This window comes from Oncorhynchus gorbuscha, unplaced genomic scaffold (genome assembly GCF_021184085.1).
Source record: "Oncorhynchus gorbuscha isolate QuinsamMale2020 ecotype Even-year unplaced genomic scaffold, OgorEven_v1.0 Un_scaffold_1607, whole genome shotgun sequence".
NCBI classification, from domain to species: domain Eukaryota; kingdom Metazoa; phylum Chordata; class Actinopteri; order Salmoniformes; family Salmonidae; genus Oncorhynchus; species Oncorhynchus gorbuscha.
The window spans coordinates 115912-127980 of NW_025746338.1; the positions used below are offsets into that span (position 1 = coordinate 115912).

The 12069-nt window shown below is 46.4% G+C and overlaps 1 pseudogene; it reads right to left on the reverse strand.

The window, feature by feature from the left end:
* Positions 1 to 12027, reverse strand: part of LOC124023356 — a 27931-nt pseudogene extending 15904 nt beyond the window's left edge.
* Positions 12028 to 12069: the final 42 nt, after the last annotated feature.

Sequence of the window (12069 nt, forward strand, 5' to 3'; positions counted from 1 at the left end):
AATACAGTACCAGACAACCCCATCAGTGCCCCTCCCCCTCAACACACTCTAAAAAAATATACAGTAGCCTTTTCCTTCAGTAGCCCTTCTCCCTCTTCTCCTGCCACACAACTCCCTCAAGGAGAATAACCTCTGTGCCTCTGTGCCCCCAACACCTTCACTTTACAGACAAGAAATGATAGTGACCCTTTCCTTCATGGGAATGTATTCAGTCACTACTAGAAGTGGCTCTGAATAACAGCGTCTGCTAAATGACTCAAACTTAAATCTAATTGTCCTTCGGTCCTCCCCTGCCGCCCCTCCGACAGAACACCCCCCGTGCGCCCCTACTCTCCAGTCTAAAAGGCGGTTTAGTCTCGAGGGGGCCTTGGCACTTCCTGAAAAGCCTCTAAACAGTAAATACAGCCATTACCCACAACACCCCACTTCCTGTGTCAGGCCCTCTGGAGAAGAGTCAGCTAACAGTTAGTCTACTATCCCCGGCACTTACAGCCACAGTCACAGCCTTCTTGTTAACACACAGTTCAACTGTCTCTGCATGACCTTCTCCTTTCCCTACAGGTGATATCCTACATGTCAAATATCTGCGAGGTTGTATGTACTACAGACACTCCAGGTGCAGCTTGGGTGCTTCTCTCTGTGTCTGTCTATAATGGGGGTAACTGAAACTGTTGTCCACAGGGACCGACACAGAATGGCCCTCTAAAGGCTCTTTCAGGAAGAGAAGTCAAGCCAGAGAGAATGAGTGAGACAGAAACACACAGAGACAAAGAGAGAGAGAGAGGGAGACAGAGAGAAGAGAGAGAGAGAGCGAGAGACAGAGAGACAAAGCGAGAGACAGAGAGACAAAGCGAGAGACAGAGAGACAAAGAGAGCAAGAGAGACAATGAGAGCGAGAGAGACAAAGAGAGCAAGAGAGACAAAGAGAGACAAAGAGAGAGAGAGAGAGGAGAGAGAGAGAGAGAAAGAGAGAGAGAGCGAGAGAGAGACAGAGCGAGAGACAGAGAGAAAGCGAGAGACAGAGAGACAAAGAGAGCAAGAGACAATGAGAGCGAGAGAGAGAGACAGAGACAAAGAGAGCAAGAGAGACAAGGAGAGCGAGAGAGAGAGAGACAGAGACAAAGAGAGCAAGAGAGACAAAGAGAGAGAGCGAGAGAGAGCGAGAGAGACAAAGAGAGCGAGAGAGAGACAGAAAGAGAAAGAGAGAGAGCGAGAGAGACAAAGAGAGAGAGCGAGAGAGACAAAGAGAGCGAGAGAGAAAGAGAGCAATAGAGAGGGAGAACCACAGAGAGTCCAGTCATAGCCACATCTCAAACCCTCTACACTGTTTCTCAACTCTTTCCTGTAATTTCTCACCAGCTGTTACAGAATGGAGTCTCTCTACAGGCCGTTACAGAATGGAGTCTCTCTACAGGCCGTTACAGAATGGAGTCTCTCTACAGGCCGTTACAGAATGGAGTCTCTCTACAGGCCGTTACAGAATGGAGTCTCTCTACAGGCCGTTACAGAATGGAGTCTCTCTACAGGCCGTTACAGAATGGAGTCTCTCTACAGGCCGTTACAGAATGGAGTCTCTCTACAGGCCGTTACAGAATGGAGCCTCTCTACAGGCCGTTACAGAATGGAGCCTCTCTACAGGCCGTTACAGAATGGAGCCTCTCTACAGGCCGTTACAGAATGGAGTCTCTCTACAGGCCGTTACAGAATGGAGTCTCTCTACAGGCCGTTACAGAATGGAGTCTCTCTACAGGCCGTTACAGAATGGAGTCTCTCTACAGGCCGTTACAGAATGGAGTCTCTCTACAGGCCGTTACAGAATGGAGTCTCTCTACAGGCCGTTACAGAATGGAGTCTCTCTACAGGCCGTTACAGAATGGAGTCTCTCTACAGGCCGTTACAGAATGGAGTCTCTCTACAGGCCGTTACAGAATGGAGTCTCTCTACAGGCCGTTACAGAATGGAGTCTCTCTACAGGCCGTTACAGAATGGAGTCTCTCTACAGGCCGTTACAGAATGGAGTCTCTCTACAGGCCGTTACAGAATGGAGTCTCTCTACAGGCCGTTACAGAATGGAGTCTCTCTACAGGCCGTTACAGAATGGAGTCTCTCTACAGGCCGTTACAGAATGGAGTCTCTCTACAGGCCGTTACAGAATAGAGTCTCTCTACAGGCCGTTACAGAATAGAGTCTCTCTACAGGCCGTTACAGAATGGAGTCTCTCTACAGGCCGTTACAGAATAGAGTCTCTCTACAGGCCGTTACAGAATAGAGTCTCTCTACAGGCCGTTACAGAATGGAGCCTCTCTACAGGCCGTTACAGAATGGAGTCTCTCTACAGGCCGTTACAGAATGGAGTCTCTCTACAGGCCGTTACAGAATGGAGTCTCTCTACAGGCCGTTACAGAATGGAGCCTCTCTACAGGCCGTTACAGAATGGAGCCTCTCTACAGGCCTTTACAGAATGGAGCCTCTCTACAGGCCGTTACAGAATGGAGTCTCTCTACAGGCCGTTACAGAATGGAGTCTCTCTACAGGCTGTTACAGAATGGGAGTCAGTCAGTGGATCACTGTTCATTTAGGCACACTTTAGATTTAGTCTCGACTGAAGTCACATTTTAGTCCTTTGAATAATGATTTACTGTAGTTATTGTCAAAATGAAGGAGACATTGGGCCATTTTAGAGAGGAAAAGAGAGAGGCACAACAACAATACAATACATAGTGGTGGGTTATGGGTAATATCTTTTGAACGGTAAGGGCTTGAATCCAGACGTTTTCTCTGAGGAAGTGGGAGACTTGGCTACAGAACTTGGCTATGAAAACGCCGTGGGGAAAGTGGGAGGGTTGAATGAGACTACAACTGCACTACTTTTCTATACGAAAGGGGAGAGACAAACATAGTTAGACCGTTTTACTATTAAACTCACTGCTGCTATTGTTTTCAATTTTGTAAAGCAGCTTGTGTTTCATAAAGGGATACTTGGGGATTTTGGCAGTGAGGCCCTTTATCAACTTCCCCTGAGTCAGATGAACTCACTGATACCATTTGTATGTCTCTGTGTCCAGTATGAAGGAAGGTAGAGGTGGTTTTGCAAGCCAATGCTAACTAGCGTTAGCTCAATGATGAGGTCGAAGGGCCTCATTGGCAAAATCCTGAAGTATCCCTTTTCACCAGGCAAAGGGTAGCTAACCAGGCTGGTGGTGACTGGTTCACTACGGGAAGCCAGAGAGTCCCCTGTGTGATGTGTATAATCAGAGCCTGTCTTCACACTCATCGCTGGCTCCCCTGCAGCTCACCAGCTGATGTAGGCGGTGTGTGACGTGTCCTTCCCACTGCTGAACAGAACTGGGCTGCACATTTGTGGTGCTAATATTAATTGTGCTCATCACTGAAAAGCTCTCCAATCTCTCCAGAAACTCTTGTCCAGTCCACTTAGTCCGATTTTGGTGCCCATGGTGTGTTTATACAACAAGTAAAACACAAATCACTTTTAAGGTCTAATGGAATGTAAATTCCACGAGACTTATTAAAACAGCCCCCGCTGATAACAAGAGTTGATGCTATGGTCTGTCACCACACACACAGTGGGGTGAGGGAAGAGGAATGTGTGTGAGGTGATTCCAGACAGGCTTCCTCCCCGGAGATCAGGGGCCATGACATCATGGTTCTGGAATTCTACTGGAGGGGGGAACCCCAACCCTGATCTATATACATACTGGAGGTACCAACCCTAACCCTGCTCTATATACATACTGGAGGGAGGAACCCCAACCCTGCTCTATATACATACTGGAGGTACCAACCCTAACCCTGCTCTATATACATACTGGAGGTACCAACCCTAAGCCTGCTCTATATACATACTGGAGGTACCAACCCTAACCCTGCTCTATATACATACTGGAGGGTACCAACCCTAACCCTGCTCTATATACATACTGGAGGGTACAACCCTAACCCTGCTCTATATATATACTGGAGGGTACAACCCTAACCCTGCTCTATATACATACTGGAGGGAGGAACCCTAACCCTGCTCTATATACATACTGGAGGGAGGAACCCTAACCCTGCTCTATATACATACTGGAGGTAACAACCCTAACCCTGCTCTATATACATACTGGAGGTACCAACCCTAACCCTGCTCTATATACATACTGGAGGTACCAACCCTAAGCCTGCTCTATATACATACTGGAGGTACCAACCCTAACCCTGCTCTATATACATACTGGAGGGTACCAACCCTAACCCTGCTCTATATACATACTGGAGGTACAACCCTAACCCTGCTCTATATATATACTGGAGGGTACAACCCTAACCCTGCTCTATATACATACTGGAGGTACCAACCCTAACCCTGCTCTATATACATACTGGAGATACCAACCCTAACCCTGCTCTATATACATACTGGAGGGTACCAACCCTAACCCTGCTCTATATACATACTGGAGGGGGGAACCCTAACCCTGCTCTATATACATACTGGAGGGGGGAACCCTAACCCTGCTCTATATACATACTGGAGGTACCAACCCTAACCCTGCTCTATATACATACTGGAGGTACCAACCCTAACCCTGCTCTATATACATACTGGAGATACCAACCCTGACCCTGCTCTATATACATACTGGAGGGTACCAACCCTAACCCTGCTCTATATACATACTGGAGGTACCAACCCTAACCCTGCTCTATATACATACTGGAGGGAGGAACCCTAACCCTGCTCTATATACATACTGGAGGTACCAACCCTAGCCCTGCTCTATATACATACTGGAGGGAGGAACCCCAACCCTGCTCTATATACATACTGGAGGTACCAACCCCAACCCTGCTCTATATACATACTGGAGGGAGGAACCCCAACCCTGCTCTATATACATACTGGAGGTACCAACCCCAACCCTGCTCTATATACATACTGGAGGTACCAACCCTAACCCTGCTCTATATACACATACTGGAGGTAACAACCCCAACCCTGCTCTATATACATACTGGAGGTACCAACCCTAACCCTGCTCTATATACATACTGGAGGAACCAACCCGAACCCTGCTCTATATACATACTGGAGGTACCAACCCCAACCCTGCTCTATATACATACTGGAGGTACCAACCCTAACCCTGCTCTATATACATACTGGAGGTACCAACCCTAACCCTGCTCTATATACATACTGGAGGGAGGAACCCTAACCCTGCTCTATATACATACTGGAGGTACCAACCCTAGCCCTGCTCTATATACATACTGGAGGGAGGAACCCCAACCCTGCTCTATATACATACTGGAGGTACCAACCCCAACCCTGCTCTATATACATACTGGAGGGAGGAACCCCAACCCTGCTCTATATACATACTGGAGGTACCAACCCCAACCCTGCTCTATATACATACTGGAGGGAGGAACCCCAACCCTGCTCTATATACACATACTGGAGGTAACAACCCCAACCCTGCTCTATATATATACTGGAGGTACCAACCCCAACCCTGCTCTATATACATACTGGAGGGAGGAACCCCAACCCTGCTCTATATACATACTGGAGGTAACAACCCTAACCCTGCTCTATATACATACTGGAGGTAACAACCCTAACCCTGCTCTATATACATACTGGAGGTACCAACCCTAACCCTGCTCTATATACATACTGAAGGTAACAACCCTAACCCTGCTCTATATACATACTGGTACTGGAGGTACCAACCCCAACCCTGCTCTATATACATACTGGTACTGGAGGTACCAACCCCAACCCTGCTCTATATACATACTGGAGGGTACCAACCCTAACCCTGCTCTATATACATACTGGAGGTACCAACCCTAACCCTGTTCTATATACATACTGGAGGTACCAACCCTAACCCTGCTCTATATACATACTGGAGGTAACATCCCTAACCCTGCTCTATATACATACTGGAGGTACCATCCCTAACCCTGCTCTATATAGATACTGGAGGTAACAAACCTAACCCTGCTCTATATACATACTGGAGGCAACAACCCTAACCCTGCTCTATATACATACTGGAGGAACCAACCCTAACCCTGCTCTATATACATACTGGAGGGAGGAACACCAACCCTGCTCTATATACATACTGGAGGTAACAACCCCAACCCTGCTCTATATACACATACTGGAGGTAACAACCCCAACCCTGCTCTATATATACATACTGGAGGGTACAACCCTAACCCTGCTCTATATACATACTGGAGGTACCAACCCTAACCCTGCTCTATATACATACTGGAGGTACCAACCCTAACCCTGCTCTATATACATACTGGAGGTACCAACCCTAACCCTGCTCTATATATACATACTGGAGGGTACCAACCCTAACCCTGCTCTATATACATACTGGAGGTACCAACCCTAACCCTGCTCTATATACATACTGGAGGTACCAACCCTAACCCTGCTCTATATACATACTGGAGGTACCAACCCTAACCCTGCTCTATATACATACTGGAGGTACCAACCCTAACCCTGCTCTATATACATACTGGAGGTACCAACCCTAACCCTGCTCTATATACATACTGGAGGTACCAACCCTAACCCTGCTCTATATACATACTGGAGGGTACAACCCTAACCCTGCTCTATATACATACTGGAGGTACCAACCCTAACCCTGCTCTATATACATACTGGAGGGAGGAACCCTAACCCTGCTCTATATACATACTGGAGGTACCAACCCTAGCCCTGCTCTATATACATACTGGAGGGAGGAACCCCAACCCTGCTCTATATACATACTGGAGGTACCAACCCCAACCCTGCTCTATATACATACTGGAGGGAGGAACCCCAACCCTGCTCTATATACATACTGGAGGTACCAACCCCAACCCTGCTCTATATACATACTGGAGGGAGGAACCCCAACCCTGCTCTATATACACATACTGGAGGTAACAACCCCAACCCTGCTCTATATACATACTGGAGGTACCAACCCCAACCCTGCTCTATATACATACTGGAGGGAGGAACCCCAACCCTGCTCTATATACATACTGGAGGTACCAACCCTAGCCCTGCTCTATATACATACTGGAGGGAGGAACCCCAACCCTGCTCTATATACATACTGGAGGTAACAACCCTAACCCTGCTCTATATACATACTGGAGGTAACAACCCTAACCCTGCTCTATATACATACTGGAGGTACCAACCCTAACCCTGCTCTATATACATACTGAAGGTAACAACCCTAACCCTGCTCTATATACATACTGGTACTGGAGGTACCAACCCCAACCCTGCTCTATATACATACTGGTACTGGAGGTACCAACCCCAACCCTGCTCTATATACATACTGGAGGGTACCAACCCTAACCCTGCTCTATATACATACTGGAGGTACCAACCCTAACCCTGTTCTATATACATACTGGAGGTATCAACCCTAACCCTGCTCTATATACATACTGGAGGTAACATCCCTAACCCTGCTCTATATACATACTGGAGGTACCATCCCTAACCCTGCTCTATATAGATACTGGAGGTAACAAACCTAACCCTGCTCTATATACATACTGGAGGCAACAACCCTAACCCTGCTCTATATACATACTGGAGGAACCAACCCTAACCCTGCTCTATATACATACTGGAGGTACCAACCCTAGCCCTGCTCTATATACATACTGGAGGGAGGAACACCAACCCTGCTCTATATACATACTGGAGGGAGGAACCCCAACCCTGCTCTATATACACATACTGGAGGTAACAACCCCAACCCTGCTCTATATATACATACTGGAGGGTACAACCCTAACCCTGCTCTATATACATACTGGAGGTACCAACCCTAACCCTGCTCTATATACATACTGGAGGTACCAACCCTAACCCTGCTCTATATACATACTGGAGGTACCAACCCTAACCCTGCTCTATATATACATACTGGAGGGTACCAACCCTAACCCTGCTCTATATACATACTGGAGGTACCAACCCTAACCCTGCTCTATATACATACTGGAGGTACCAACCCTAACCCTGCTCTATATACATACTGGAGGTACCAACCCTAACCCTGCTCTATATACATACTGGAGGTACCAACCCTAACCCTGCTCTATATACATACTGGAGGTACCAACCCTAACCCTGCTCTATATACATACTGGAGGTACCAACCCTAACCCTGCTCTATATACATACTGGAGGGTACAAACCTAACCCTGCTCTATATACATACTGGAGGTACCAACCCTAACCCTGCTCTATATACATACTGGAGGTACCAACCCTAACCCTGCTCTATATACAAATCAAATCAAATTTTATTTGTCACATACACATGGTTAGCAGATGTTAATGCGAGTGTAGCGAAATGCTTGTGCTTCTAGTTCCGACAATGCAGTAATAACCAACAAGTAATCTAACTAACAATTCCAAAACTACTGTCTAATACACAGTGTAAGGGGATAAAGAATATGTACATAAGGATATATGAATGAGTGATGGTACAGAGCAGCATACAGTAGATGGTATCGAGTACAGTATATACATGTGAGATGAGTATGTATAAGAATATGTTCTTAACTGACTTGCCTGGTTAAATAAAGGTAAAATAAAAAAATAAAAAATGTAAACAAAATGGCATAGTTAAAGTGGCTAGTGATACATGTATTACATAAGGATGCAGTCGATGATGTAGAGTACAGTATATACGTATACATATGAGATGAGTAATGTAGGGTAAGTAACATTATATAAGGTAGCATTGTTTAAAGTGGCTAGTGATATATTTACATCCTTTCCCATCAATTCCCATTATTAAAGTGGCTGGAGTTGAGTCAGTGTCAGTGTGTTGGCAGCAGCCACTCAATGTTAGTGGTGGCTGTTTAACAGTCTGATGGCCTTGAGATTGAAGCTGTTTTTCAGTCTCTCGGTCCCAGCTTTGATGCACCTGTACTGACCTCGCCTTCTGGATGATAGCGGGGTGAACAGGCAGTGGCTCGGGTGGTTGATGTCCTTGATGATCTTTATGGCCTTCCTGTAACATTGGGTGGTGTAGGTGTCCTGGAGGGCAGGTAGTTTGCCCCCAGGTGATGCGTTGTGCAGTCCTCACTACCCTCTGGAGAGCCTTACGGTTGAGGGCGGAGCAGTTGCCGTACCAGGCGGTGATACAGCCTGCCAGGATGCTCTCGATTGTGCATCTGTAGAAGTTTGTGAGTGCTTTAGGTGACAAGCCGAATTTCTTCAGCCTCCTGAGGTTGAAGAGGCGCTGCTGCGCCTTCTTCACGATGCTGTCTGTGTGAGTGGACCAATTCAGTTTGTCTGTGATGTGTATGCCGAGGAACTTAAAACTTGCTACCCTCTCCACTACTGTTCCATCGATGTGGATAGGGGGGTGTTCCCTCTGCTGTTTCCTGAAGTCCACAATCATCTCCTTAGTTTTGTTGACGTTGAGTGTGAGGTTATTTTCCTGACACCACACTCCGAGGGCCCTCACCTCCTCCCTGTAGGCCGTCTCGTCGCTGTTGGTAATCAAGCCTACCACTGTTGTGTCGTCCGCAAACTTGATGATTGAGTTGGAGGCGTGCGTGGCCACGCAGCCGTGGGTGAACAGGGAGTACAGGAGATACATACTGGTACTTGAGGCTATGAAAGGCGTGTTCCTACCCAGAAGTGTGTGTGTGTGTGTGTGTGTGTGTGTGTGTGTGTGTGTCCAAGCCCAATGAAATCCCTCTGTAATGTAGTTGGACTGTACCACCATATTGCTTTTTTCTCCCTCACTATTCTTCTCCCCCAGCCCACACACGTCCTCCTCCTGCCCCAGCCCACACCCCTCCTCCTGCCCCAGCCCACACCCCTCCTCCTGCCCCAGCCCTCCCCACACCCCTCCCCTTCTCTCAGCTGTGTATTGTGTAAGACCAGAGTAGACATGCATTAGTAATACCTGCAGATGCAGTAGTGGACTGATTACAGCTGAGACCAATAACTCACACACACACACACACACACACACACACACACACACACACACACACACACACACACACACACACACACACACACACACACACACACACACACACACACACACACACACACACACACACACACACACACACACACACACACACACACACACACACACACACACACACACACACACACGTCTGAAACAGAGCCTTCCCTTCAAGACCACAAACATCGCCCGCAACATCTAAACATCGCCCGCAACATCTAAACATCGGCCGCAACATCTAAACATCGCCCGCAACATCTAAACATCGCCCGCAACATCTAAACATCGCCCGCAACATCTAAACATCGCCCGCAACATCTAAACATCGCCCGCTGTTTATAGCTCCAACAGTGTAGTAATGCTGGTGTTTATAGCTCCAACAGTATAGTAATGCTGGTGTTTATAGCTCCAACAGTATAGTAATGCTGGTGTTTATAGCTCCAACAGTGTAGTAATGCTGGTGTTTATAGCTCCAACAGTATAGTAATGCTGGTGTTTATAGCTCCAACAGTGCAGTAATGCTGGTGTTTATAGCTCCAACAGTGTAGTAATGCTGGTGTTTATAGCTCCAACAGTATAGTAATGCTGGTGTTTATAGCTCCAACAGTATAGTAATGCTGGTGTTTATAGCTCCAACAGTGTAGTAATGCTGGTGTTTCTAGCTCCATCAGTGTAGTAATGCTGGTGTTTCAACCTCCAACAGTGTAGTAATGCGGGTGTTTTTGGTGTTTCTAGCTCCAACAGTGTAGTAATGCTGGTGTTTATAGCTCCAACAGTATAGTAATGCTGGTGTTTCTGTCTCCAACAGTGTAGTAATGCTGGTGTTTCTAGCTCCAACAGTGCAGTAATGCTGGTGTTTCTAGCTCCAACAGTATAGTAATGCTGGTGTTTCTGTCTCCAACAGTGTAGTAATGCTGGTGTTTCTAGCTCCAACAGTGTAGTAATGCTGGTGTTTATAGCTCCAACAGTGTAGTAATGTTGGTGTTTCTAGCTCCAACAGTGCAGTAATGCTGGTGTTTCTAGCTCCAACAGTGTAGTAATGTTGGTGTTTCTAGCTCCAACAGTGTAGTAATGCTGGTGTTTCTAGCTCCAACAGTGTAGTAATGCTGGTGTTTATAGCTCCAACAGTATAGTAATGCTGGTGTTTATAGCTTCAACAGTACAGTAATGCTGGTGTTTATAGCTCCAACAGTGTAGTAATGCTGGTGTTTATAGCTCCAACAGTATAGTAATGCTGGTGTTTATAGCTCCATCAGTGTAGTAATGCTGGTGTTTATAGCTCCAACAGTGCAGTAATGCTGGTGTTTATAGCTCCAACAGTATAGTAATGCTGGTGTTTATAGCTCCAACAGTGCAGTAATGCTGGTGTTTATAGCTCCAACAGTGCAGTAATGCTGGTGTTTATAGCTCCAACAGTATAGTAATGCTGGTGTTTATAGCTCCAACAGTGCAGTAATGCTGGTGTTTATAGCTCCAACAGTGTAGTAATGCTGGTGTTTATAGCTCCAACAGTGCAGTAATGCTGGTGTTTATAGCTCCAACAGTGTAATAAGAATACCTAGCAATACACACATAAAACAAACAGCAAAAAACGAAAGCAATACCAGAAGGAGTGATGTCAGAGTAAATAAATATATAAATAATGGTGTATATATGATTCGCTTTTAAAGGGATAGAGCACATTTTTTGGGGCGGCAATTAATCCACTTTTCTACTGGGCCTCCTACCTTTCCTCTCTCCAGATAAAGACACTACATCATCTCTGTCTTTATATTCCAGGGCCTCCTACCTTTCCTCTCTCCAGAGAAAGACACAACATCATCTCTGTCTTTATACTCCAGGGCCTCCTACCTTTCCTCTCTCCAGAAAGAGACTACATCATCTCTGTCTTTATACTCCAGGGCCTCCTACCTTTCCTCTCTCCAGAGAAAGACACCACATCATCTCTGTCTTTATACTCCAGGGCCTCCTACATTTCCTCTCTCCAGAGAAAGACACCACATCATCTCTG